This window comes from Gracilinanus agilis, chromosome 1 (assembly GCF_016433145.1).
Source record: "Gracilinanus agilis isolate LMUSP501 chromosome 1, AgileGrace, whole genome shotgun sequence".
NCBI classification, from domain to species: Eukaryota; Metazoa; Chordata; class Mammalia; order Didelphimorphia; family Didelphidae; genus Gracilinanus; species Gracilinanus agilis.
Window position 1 is genome coordinate 551392188 of NC_058130.1, and position 12818 is coordinate 551405005.

Consider the following 12818-nt stretch of genomic DNA (forward strand, 5'->3'; position numbering starts at 1 on the left):
CAGTGGAGAGACAAAAGTCAGGATGACTGGCCATGGCCTGGGCTGCAGTGGATGATGTTGGTGTCTTTGTTGTCTGAGCAGGCTCTAAGCATTTCACAGCATCTCTTCAGTTGTCCTCATGGCCACTGGAACAAATTGTTCTCCTCTGCCCATTTCTCTCAAGAAAGTCTTCATATGCTTAGAGCAACATCCCCCTGACTCATCTGCAGATTTGAGACTCATCAGCCTGGTGCAGCAGCTGCTTGGAGCCACAACTGAGAGTTGGGGGGACAGGCAGACAGCAAAGGTGGGTGAGCAGCCCTGAAAAGAGCTCAGGAAGCCCTTCCACAAAGGTCCTTGGGCTCCCTGAATACCCCATACACCCGCAAGATATATGCAGAATAGATAGAAAGTAATCTCAGAGGGAAGGCATTAGCAGAAAGGGGCAGGTAAAAGCCAGATAGGAAAAGATATGGTTTTCCCTGTTTGGCAAGAGCTACGTACAAATGGGGAAACTGCTTCCTATCTGTCTTTAATCTTGCTCTGGCTCTCCCTGAGCCTCTATATGGCTCTATTCTCTATTTCTCACCTCCTGAAAGTATCCTGAAAAAATTCAATATTTGATCAAAGTTCTCAAAAAGAAGCTTATTTAGGACACATGGACAGGATATTATCTTTCCACTTGCTATCTTTCTACCAGATGAAGGTTTGAGACAAATAAAAGAAACTTTCCTGGGACCTAATGTTCCATCTCCCTGGGATAGAGTGCTGGTCCTGGAGGCAGGAACACTCATCTTCCTGAGTTCAAGTCTGATCTCAGACATTTACAAATTGTGTGATCCTTGGGCAAGTTACTTAATCCTGTTTTCCTTAGTTTCCTCATCTGTCAAATGACCTGGAGAAGGAAATGGCAAACCACTCTGGTGTCTCTGGCAGGAAAGCTTCAAATGGGGTCACGAAGAGTCAGACACTACTAAAAAATGATTGAACAACAACATTCTATTTCCTACAAAATCAGAAAAAAGATTGAATAAATCTGGACTGAGAATGCAACATAAAATAAGCCAACAATACATTGGGAGAAGATTATAAAGCAGAAGAAGTTTCTCTCTCTGAGACTGGGCAAAATACATTCTTCCATTACCTCTCAGGCAGGCTCAGAGACCTCCATACTGAATTGGGAGGAAACTCACAACCCTTAGGATTTCTGAAGAGAGAAGATGGGGAAAAGCACCTCTTATTTACATGAGAGTAGGAGTCAGAGAGAAACTGTGGTTGTTTTCCTCTTCAGCCAAATAACACCGTGCCATCTCCAATGTTAAACATTCTTTAACTGAAACCTCAAATTCAAACTCTGGGAGATAGATAATTTTTATAGGTATTATCCCTTTTTGACACAGAGGGAGTGATTCTCCCATGGTCATATAATTAGCGAATGGCAGACAAGATTTAAAATCTGATCCTTCTTAGCATTCTTTCTACTCTATCACCCAGAGGGAAATGGAGTAATCAATGATTCCTGACATGGGGTCTATGGGTCTAGGGTTAGATTTCAAGGGATCTGTGCTTAAATGAGAAACCAATTACATCTTCATTTCAATGTAATTAGTTTCCTTTGTAATCCTATGAATTTTGTCTTATGTAATTAGAGACATGGTGGTTGAAGTACTGGGCCTGGAGTCAGACAGATCTGAGTTCAAATTTGGCCTCAGACAATTGTTGTATGACCCTGAATGAGTCATTTAATGTTTGCTTCAGTTTCCTCAACTATAAAGTGAAGAAGATAATAGCACCCCTCTTGCAGTATAATTGTGAGGATAATTTATGTCTATAATATTAGCATAGTACCTGGCACCTAATATGTACTACAGAGATCATTGTTCCCTCCCCATCCCTTTCCCCTCTCACTTATGGATTTAAAAACCCAATTCTGAGAGATGGTCTAGATTGCCAAAGGGGTCCATAACATATCAAAGACTAAGAATCCCTAGAAATAGAATTCTCTGTTTCTACTATGTACAGGTGAGTGATAGCTTGATCTAGTAGGACAAGATGGGGACTAAGATTCAGAATACGTGGGTTCTAGCCTTGATTCTGTCAATTATTTGCTGAACAACCCTTGGCACATCAATTAACCTCTTAGACCCTCCATTATTCGCATTTATAAAATGAGGCAGTTGAATAAATAAGCTAAAGCATCTTTCCTACTTCTAAATTTATAAGATATCCACTCTAGAAGAGCGAGAGAAATCAATTATTTGCTGGTTGGAGAATAGCTAAAGGAGGATTCATTTAACCTAGAGTATGAAGGGTTTGAACTAGATAAAAAGACCATATTACCTGATGAGAATTGATAAATGGCCAAAGAGGTTATTGAAGGATATTGTGATTTGAAAAATGGCATAAGTGCTTACATTTGCAGTGAAATATAAAATAATATGTATTTGAGATATATGTAAGAGTATATATTTAATATATGTAATTTACATCAAAATATAAACATGTGACGTCACATTTTAATATTTTTACTTAGTTTTCTTCCTGATCTAGAGCCTATGGAAGTTTAATGCTGTAATGATGGTTTGGCATGAGCAAAGTGAGTTTGGAAGGCCAAATAAGGCTGAGGAAACACCTAACTTTCACTAGCTTAGAAGTGATAAGAAATTGAGTGCATAACTTTGACCTTACAAAAGGTTAACATCAATTGGCCCATTAATTTTTTTCTTCTGGGTGACTGAATATAGATAGACCACCTGACTGTCTGACTATCTGCTCAAATAGCAAAATAATTTCCTGTCAACTGGAGTCTCAAAAGAATGGCTCCAAGGTCACAAACATATTCTACAAGAGCCAAATGGAGAAGCAAATGAAACTGGTAAGATGAAGAGGCACCTGAAGGAAAGGAAAAAAATTCCTGTATCCCCCAAATAGCTCTCCCTTCTATTCTTCAAAGGTATGCCTTCTAGACACTTAAATATAAGAGGAAACATCTGAAGCAAAAGTTCTTTCCTTAAAAACTGTAAAATCTTCAAGGTTAACTGATCTCTATGTCTTCAAATGCCCTCCGATGGTTCAATTCACTTCACTTCAATTTAGCAAACACTTATTAAGTGCCTACTAGCCGTCCATGCTGCACCTGCTCCTCTGTCTGGTTTCAGCTCCAGGGAACAAGATACACTTTCCAGGTAAAGCTCATCACCTTGTTAACTTAAGCCTTGCCTGACATCACTTCCCTCACCTGCCACTCCCCTCTTTTGGGAGGCCTGAAGAATGGAGTACAAAATTCCTTCCAATGCCTTCCTTTATAGAAGGCAAAAACTAGACTTTGGGGCTTACTCCACTCTGTTATCTGCTGCTCTGCCTAGTTACAAATCCATGGAACAAGATGTACCACCCCTCCCCTGCCCCTTTTCTTGTCTCCTTTCTTTCTATTAGATTGGGTTTTTTTATTCTCTATTTTTTCGTCAGTTCTATTTTGAGAAATACATGATCTTCTTTGGAGAATGGATCGGTCGATGTCCCTATTATGTTGTAAGTATCTTGAGGACAGGGGTTTTATCTTTCTTTTTATTAATTTTCTCCTCAGCACTTAGCACAGTGCCTGGCACATAGTAGATACTTATAAAGTGTATATTGGAAATGTTGCAGATAGAAAGATAAAAAATAGACTGCTTTTTTTAAGTTCCTACTTTCAAGGAGTTTCCATTCTTCTAGTTATTTTGACAAGGAAACCCAAGAAGTACCTGTCAAGACATCCGAAAAGGGGACCCCAGTCATAGTGTCTGGTGATAATTATAGCTGTTATTTGTGCAGTGGTAGGATGGGGTCATGAGTTGGATGGTCCAATTGGTCGTATTCATTTGCACATTCCTCCTCATTCTACTTTTGAGTCTTTGCCTAGATGAGTTTCCAGGTATAAGGGTATAAGTACTCCTTCTCTGCTGTGGGCTGTTATATCAATGGATATTTAATTCTGTCTCTATTTTTTTTTTTTTAGTTCCAAGTCCCATGCTAGAGATGGTGCTCCGGCAAAACCCCTCATTGTTAGATCAAGGAAACACAAGATGACTGCTGTGGGGTGGTTAGTGGGTGCCAACATTGGGGGCGGAGGAGGTTTTAGCAGAACAGCATCTGCTTGGATAGTCCTTGTTCCCAGTGGGTCCAAATAACCAGAGGCCCAGCTTCTTTCTCTATTGTGGCTGCCTCTGCCCACATGTCTGTTCTCCTAGCTCCATATGGTTTCTCAGGGTGCACCTGTTTCTTCAGGGGCTGGGTTCCTCTTCATTTCTCCTCTGGCTCTAGTGAATAAAATGCCTTTTGAAGGTCCCCTGGGGGGACAGCCGTTCATTTTTTATTCTCTGCGTTGTTCCCTTTCTGATTCCCTCAAGGTACTTGGTTTATACTGAACTTTCCCTATCGGTCCTGTTGGTCCCTTTACTGCGATGAGGTACTGAGCTTTCTAGGACCAACTCCTTTACATTCACAAACAGCCTAAATCTCATTTGAGCTACACAAGCCCATGATGTATGTGCCACAGGTATTGTTATCTTCATTTTACAGATAAGAAAACAGAGGCTCAGAGATTCCAGGTTACCTGCTCATGGTCACATACCCAAAAAGTGTCAGAGGCAGGACTACGATTCAAGTCTGTCCTCATTTCAGACCTAATGCCCTCTGAGGTATACCACGCTGTCTCTGAATAGAGGACATGTGCAGGGGTCAAAGCTCATTGGTTTCTTAGTAAAGTCTGTTCCTGGCTCACTGACTGACTTTAAGGAGATAGGCTGCTTTCTCACTTTTGTATTAGAATAATAACTTTTTATTATCCATACTGTGGGGTTAAGGGGAAGGCTTGGAGAATTAAGTATTGGATACATTTCTGAAGTTGAAAGATGGAAGGTTTATTTGAGCAGTACAGGGAGATGAAAATATATACACACTGCACATTTATAGATTCATAGGTATGCCTAATAAACATCAGCTTACCACTGAGCTAAAATTAATGAGCCTGCATTTAAAGCGCGCAGAACAAAATATATTCCTGATGACAATTTCACTTAATCACATTAGAAACATCTCTGATTACTCCTTCTTAATTGCTACTTATAGTCTGAAGAACTTTGATGGAAATTTCCAGGTAACACTTTACATAATTATTAAAATAAAACTGTATTTACAATGCCGTAAAACCATCAAGGCAGCCATTCATCAACATTTATCAAGTACCCACTGGGTACCCTGTTGGAGGAGCTATTGAGTCATGGACATACACAATCCTATAGGAAAAACAAAATATTAAGAAGGCTTAGCACAGTGACTGGTACATTAAATTAAAGGCATGAAGTCCACAACACCCTTAGGGTAGCCCAAACTAGATTAAAATTCAATTGAGAAATATTTAACAAAATAAATAAAAATATAATAAAACATAGATAATGTTATATTTTAAAAATCATCAATATGTGATTCCACTATACTTAGATTATCTATCTGACTATCTATCTGTCTATATCTTTCCATCCATCCATCCATCCATCCATCCATCCATCCATCCATCCACCTACCCATCTATCTATCTGCTTGTCTGCCTATCTATGTCTATCCATTCATCTGTCTATCTATCTATCGTGGCATCCATGTTTCTGAGAGGGGTTCAAGCTGCATCACAGAATTCCATAGTGCCCCCTCTCTGTGATTTCTGTGAATTCTGTGATGCAGCTTGAATCCCTCTCAGAAACATGGATGCCACTCTATCTATCTATCTATCTATCTATCTATCTATCTATCTATCTATCTATCTATCTATCTATCTATCTATCTATCTATATCTATTAGAGATCATTGGTATTGAGTCCATTCCTTTCTCATCAACCTCTTTTTCTGGGGTAAGGAGGATTGTGGGAGGGAAGCAAAGGGACAAAAAAGTATAAGTAGATAGTACAGAAGGAAAAACACTATATATACACAGATACTGAATTACATACATAGATTCTGTATATTTGATAGAATAGTTAATAAATTACAGAGATAAATACTAAAATTATAATAGCTGGGAACTTTGATATGCTCCTTTCAGACCTAGACAATCTAACTAAATGATAAATAAGAAAGTAGTCAAGGTCATGAATAAAACTTTAAAAAAAATTTAGATATGACAGATTTCTGGTGATTACTAAGTGGAAGTAGCTTCTGACACTCAATAGTTAGGTGATCTTGGGCAAGTCACTTAATCTCTGTTTGCCTCAACTATAAAATGGAGATTATAACAGCAATTACCTCCCAAGGTTGTTGTGAGGAACACACGAGGTAATATTTGTGAACTAATTAACACAGTGCTTGGCACAGCATATGTGCTTTAAAATGCTTGTTTTCCCTCCTTTATTTGAGAAGGCTTCCTAGAGGAGATAATATAAAACCTTAACACTGAAAAGTTAGGGTTATCTTTCTAAGAGGCAGCTAGGTGATACAGTGGACATTGCTGGTTCTGGAGTAAGGAAGACCTGAGTTCAAATCCATCCTCTGACATTTTCTAATTTTTTGACTCTGGGCAAGCCAATTAACCTCTATTTGTCCCAATTTCCTCAACTGTAAAAAGGGGATCATAAAACACCTACCTCCCAGGGTTGCTGTGAGGCTCAAATGAAATAATATAGGTCAAGTGATTATTACCACAGCGCTTGGAATGTAACATACTTGAAGTATAATAATAATAATGATACACTTTGTCCCCCACCTATCCATGAATACTGTAGCACAAAATAAAAATAAAATATTAGCAAAGGATCTTCATCAGTGGGATCAAACTCAGATAGAAAGAAGGATCACTTGTGTTACAATAGAATTCCTGCTGTCCACATATCAACTTAGTAATAAAATACAATATTATCTCTATTTTATTGTATTTTTATTTATTTTTAAAAATATTTCCCAGTTATGTTTTAATATAGTTTTGGTTGCACTTGATAGATTTACAGGCTGCAAGTGGCCCATGGGCAATGTGTTTGATACTTCTGATCTAAAGTGTTATATTAAAATATATCTATAATATAAGTAAAATACTTTGACTAAGTTGGATTTATACCAGGAATGCAGAGTTGGTTGAATACTAGATTCAATATAAATATAATATATAATATGTGCCAAATGGTCATATTAAGAAAAACTACAAATCACATAAATTTTTAAAAATTTAGAATATTTTCCATGGCTACATGATTCATGACTTTCCCCACCCCTCTTCCCTCTTGGAGCTGACAAGCAATTCCACTGGGTTATACATGTATTATTGTTCAAAACCTATTTCCATGTTATTCATATTTGCAGTAGAGTGATCTTTTAACATCAAAACCCCAATCATATCCCCATCAAACCATGTGATCAATCATGTTTTTCTCCTGCGTTTCTGCTCCCACAGTTCTTTCTCTGGATATGGATAGCATTCTTTCTCATAAGTTCCTTTGGATTGTCCTGGGTCATTGCATTGTTGCTAGTAGAAAAGTTTGTTACATTCGATTGTGCATAATGTATCAGTCTCTGTGTATAAAGTTCTCCTGGTTCTGCTCCTTTTGCTCTGCATCAATTCCTGGAGGTTGTTCCAGTTCACATGGAATTCCTCAGTTCATCATTCATTTCAGCACAATAGTATTCCATCGCCATAAGATTTGTTCAGCCATTCCCCAATTGATGGACACCCACTAAATCACATAAATTAATATGTGTGGGGAAAGTTTTTGAAAAAGTATATCACCTATTTGTGTTAAAAACCCTGAAAATTAGGAATAAATGAATTTTTCCTGAATATGCGAAGTAGCATCTATCTAAAACTAAGGGCTATCTTTATATTTAATAGGGTTAAATTAGAGGCCTTTCCAATAAGATCAGAAGTATTGCAAGGATGCCCATTATTACCATGATTTTAAAAATATAGCCTTAGAACTGACAAATATATAATAAGAAGAAAAAAGGGAACTGAGGGAATAGGGGCAGTCAAAGAAGGTCACATGATGCTCTACTTAGAGAACTCTGAATAACCAGATGAAAAATAATTAAAACAAAACCCATTAAGATAGTAGGATATAAAATAAACATAAACTGTTAGAATTTCTGCATATTTTCCATAAAACCAAGATGGAAGAGATAGAAAGAGAAGGTTTATTCAAAAAAACTTCAGAATGCATAAAATATTTGCACAGAATTGCACAAAATACTAATGGAAACATAAGAACTCTATGAATTCAGCTCTAAAACATTCTATAAAGAAATAGTGATAGATCTGAATAATTGAAGAGATATTCATTGCTCATTATTGGACTTTGCCAATATTTTTAAAATAGAAATATTATCTAAATTAATAGAATTAGAAAAATAGTGATATTGAGATGCAGGCAAAAGGACACTAACATTTAGTGAAATGATTTTTAAGAAGTAGAATACAATGAGGCCTTTCTGTACTAGACCTCAAACTCATTACTCAAAAAGCAGTTGGGATCAGAATTATTTGGACACAGTTATAAAGAGTAAGGAAATCAATCAGTGGAAGAGATTATTTGCACAACATATTAAAGCAAACAAGCATCATAGTATGATATTTGGAAACTCAAGGACCCTAGTTATTGGAGTAAGGAATTACTATTTGACTTACCTTCTGGAAAAACTAGGAAAAACTAGAAAAGCAAAATGGCAGAGATTAGGTTTAGACCAACATCTCATACCACGTACACAGGTAACAAGAAAGATCATAGCTTAGATATGACACGTCATATCATAAAAAAAATTAGAGGAATAAGGAAGTTGTTCTCATTTACCACTATGGATAAGGGACCAAACAAATAGGGATATAGAAGGTTGCAGAAAAGAAATGGATTAATTACATATAAGTTGTTTCAAAAAAATTAATGCCATTAAATTTAGAAGGGAAGTTGGGAAATAATATTTGGAGCAAGTTTCTCTGAAAAAGGCTTATTATATAAGATATGTAAGGAACTGATTCCAATATATAAGAACAAGAACCATTCTCTAATAGCTAGCCAGTCTAAGGATATGAACAAAGAAGTTCACATAGAAAGAAAGCTATCATAGAACTAAGAAATAAAGTTCCAAACTACTAATAATTGTGGTTTATAATTACAACAATAATTATAAATATGCTAATAAAATAATTATATATGTAAAATTTTAAAACTCAGGCTCTATCTCACTCCAATCAGATTAGAAAAATGACAAAAAGGAAAGTAACCTTTGTTGGAAAGGTCGCACAAAAACAGGCACATGAACACCCTGTTGGTAGAGCTAAGAATCAGTCTAGTCATTCTGAAAAGCAATTTGGAATTTTAGTCCCAAATTTATGAAACTGCATACCCTTTGACCCTATGACCAAAGAGATCAAGGAAAGGGCAAAATATTAAAAAAAAATCCATATGTACCAAAATATTTCTAGCAGCTCTTTTTGTCGTGGCAGAGAATTTGAAAGTCGGAAAATGCCCTTCCATTCAGGAATGGCCAGACGACTTATACTAATAAGTGTAAGAGAATATTTCTATATCATAAGAAAGATGAAAAAAGTGATTTTAGAAAAACCCGAGTTGTCTTGTAGGAACAAATGGAGAGTGAAGTGAGCAGAACCTGGAGAAATAAAGCGAGGTCAACCTGAAAGCAAATCTGAACAAGAATTCAGAACACAAAAACTAAATAACTGACACTGAATGAGCATGAATGCACACAGACTCCTGCTGTTGACTTAGAGGGAGTCTTTGAAAAACCGTTGTACTCTGTACATTGAAATTGATTTAAATATGCTCTTACTGCAAGCTTGTTCATTTATTCATATTGATGTTCAGTGTTTTAAATATTTTTCAACATAAAAAGAATTGCTCCCACTCCCTGGAAAGAAAGAAAAGGAAAAGCAAATCATTTAAAACAAGACGTACAGGCAGCTAGATGGCCCAGTGGATTGAGAGTCAGACCTAGAGATGGGACATCCTGGGTTCAAATGTAGCCTGACATCTCCTAGTTATGTGACCCTGGGCAAGTCACTTAACCCCAATTCCCTAGCCCTTATTGCTCTTATGCCTTGGAACCTATACATGGTATTGATTCTAAGATGGAAGTTAAGGATTATAAAAATGAACAAAAAAAAAATAAACAAAGTGAAATGTAGATAAGAACAGATTGCTGTAGTGTAACCTGAGAGCATTAGTAACAAGGAGTTTAAGCACAATGAGAAAAAGAAACTGCCTTGTCTACAATATGCATGAGCTACTGACTCCAGGTAAGAAAGATTAAGAACCTAAGTTTTTATATATTTAACTTTTTCCATTCCACATTCTTCCTAAGAGGAAAGGACCTTGAGCTGGAAACAGCCATAAAGGCTCATCTAATCCATCCTCCTTTGTTTTATAAATAATAATTATGATCATAACAGCTATTATTTTACATAGTGCTTTAAGGTTTGTTAGATGGTTTTAGCTAGGTACTATATATTATCCCATTTTATAGCTGAAACTGAGATACAGAAGGGTTAAGTGACTTACTCAGGGTGATAAAGCTAATAAGTATCTGAAGTAGAATTTGAACTCGGGTCTTCCTGATTCCAAGTATCATGCTTTATCCAGTAGTTGAATGAGAAAAGGAAGCCCAGAAAAAGTAAATGATTTGTCCAGTCATATAGTCAAGAAATGGCAGTGTTGGGACTGGGACTCAAAAAATTCAGTTATTTCCATTACCTAGGGGTCCTGTCTGTGATAGGGAAGAAACTCTGAGGTCTAAAATGGAAAATAATGAAGACCACTGGAACAAAATACATAAACAACATTCCTCTTGAGAGGGAAGTTATTGGTAGATCTTTAGAAGTAATCTGCATAAAATCAGATTTTATTTTTTTTGAGTCATTTTTCAGTTGTGTCCAACTCTTCATGACCTAATTTGGGTTTTTCAGACAAAAAGGGTTAAATGACTTGCCCAAGGTCACATTGCTAGGAAGTGTCTGGGGCCAGAATTGAACCCCAGACCTGTCTCCAGGCCACTGAGCCACATAGCTGCCCATTAATATTATATTTTAAGTCCCAAAGTCTCTCCAAGTTAGTTTGTGAAATAGATTTTTTTTTTTTTTTGCAATGCCAATCACCCAGGTACAATGACTGTCAGAACATAAGTAAGTTTGGTGCCATGCAGAGAGGTGGAGTATCTTGGGGGGAAAATGGACAGAGTGCATTCATCCCTTGGAAGCAAAGAGAACTAAGACATCAACATCAAATTATAAAACAATTCCAAGAAATGCAGCTGCCCCACAGGGAGGATTCTGTCTAAACATACAGTTGTACAGCCTCAACATTAGCCACTTAATAGACACAAGGATTTTTTCTGCTCCACTGAACAGACACCTGGATCTTTTGGTGCCAGTTATATGTGAAAACAACCGTTTAGCTTATTCAGAAATAACAGAGTTAATTTCAAAGTATTTCTCGCCCATCGACTTCTGCAGTGAAGCCGAGCCAATATAGTCAAGAGTTCCTGGCATCTTTTCCTATAAAAAAGCCTTCGAGGCTTCAGCATTTCACGGAAAAATACACAGTCTTCCATCCCCATTCAAACAGTCCATCTGGGTATTTAAAAGTACTGCTATCTGCTGTAGCTCACTGATCACAGAAAATCCCTTTTAGGAACATCTGGGCTTAACCTGAGATTTTCAGTACTTTCTGTTCTTCATAGATCACTTTCTCTGGAAGTCTAATTTCATAGAGAACACAGTCTAATTTCAAATGGAGGGAAATGAAGAACTTACCTGTATGGGCAAATAAAGAAGAAGAAGAAGAAGAAGAAGAAGAAGAAGAAGAAGAAGAAGAAGAAGAAGAAGAAGAAGAAGAAGAAGAAGCATGCAGTAAGATTTATTTAACTTATTTTACTTACTTATTTACAGGTTAAATTCTTCTTCCTCTTTCTGGCTCCTCATAAATCAGTGTTTTGTTCCTTTAACTACCATTTCTTTATCTTTTTATCCCATGAAAGTCTTGAGGGCTTTCCATCTAATTCACAGCTGAAACCTCCTATATATGTGTGATCATTCCCATTAAAATGTGAGCTCCTTGAGAGAAGAGGTCTGTGGACAGATGATAGAACCTGTGGACTTGGACTGGAAAAAGATCACATCTTTATTTCAACATAATTGTTTTCATTTGTGATCCTATGTATTTTATTTTAGGCACTTAAGAAAATCATTCTGAGAAGGGATCCATAAAACTTCACCAGATTCTAAAATGGAAGGTAACTTTTATTTATTTATGTATTTATTTTTAGGTAAAGGTTTAAAAAAAAAAGAGATGGATTTAGAGACTTCAACTTCTTCCCTCATTACTTCATCTCTTGAGAAGTAGGTCTTTACCAAATAAGAAAAACACCAACCCTGCTCTCCCGCTAAAAAAAATTCCCTGCCAAAACATCCTACTTTCAAAGAGTTTACCAGATAGGGAAACATGGCCTACCCATCCTTCTTTAGTATGTTAAGAAATGGAATGTCAAGTTGCTTATGAATTTCAGTTTCTAGAAAATCTTTGGCTAGAAAAATATATGTTTGGGGCAGCTGGGTGGCTCAGTAGGTTGAGAGCCAGGCCTAGAGACAGGAGATCCTAGGTTCAAAACTGACCTCAGACACTTCCTAGTTGTGTGACCCTGGGCAAATCATTTAACCCCCATTGCCTAGCCCTTACCATTCTTCTGCCTTAGAACTAATATTCAGTATTACTTCTAAGAGAGAAGGTAAGGATGAAGGAAAGAAAGAAAGAAAGAAAGAAAGAAAGAAAGAAAGAAAGAAAGAAAGAAAGAAAGAAAGAAAGAAAGAAAGAAAG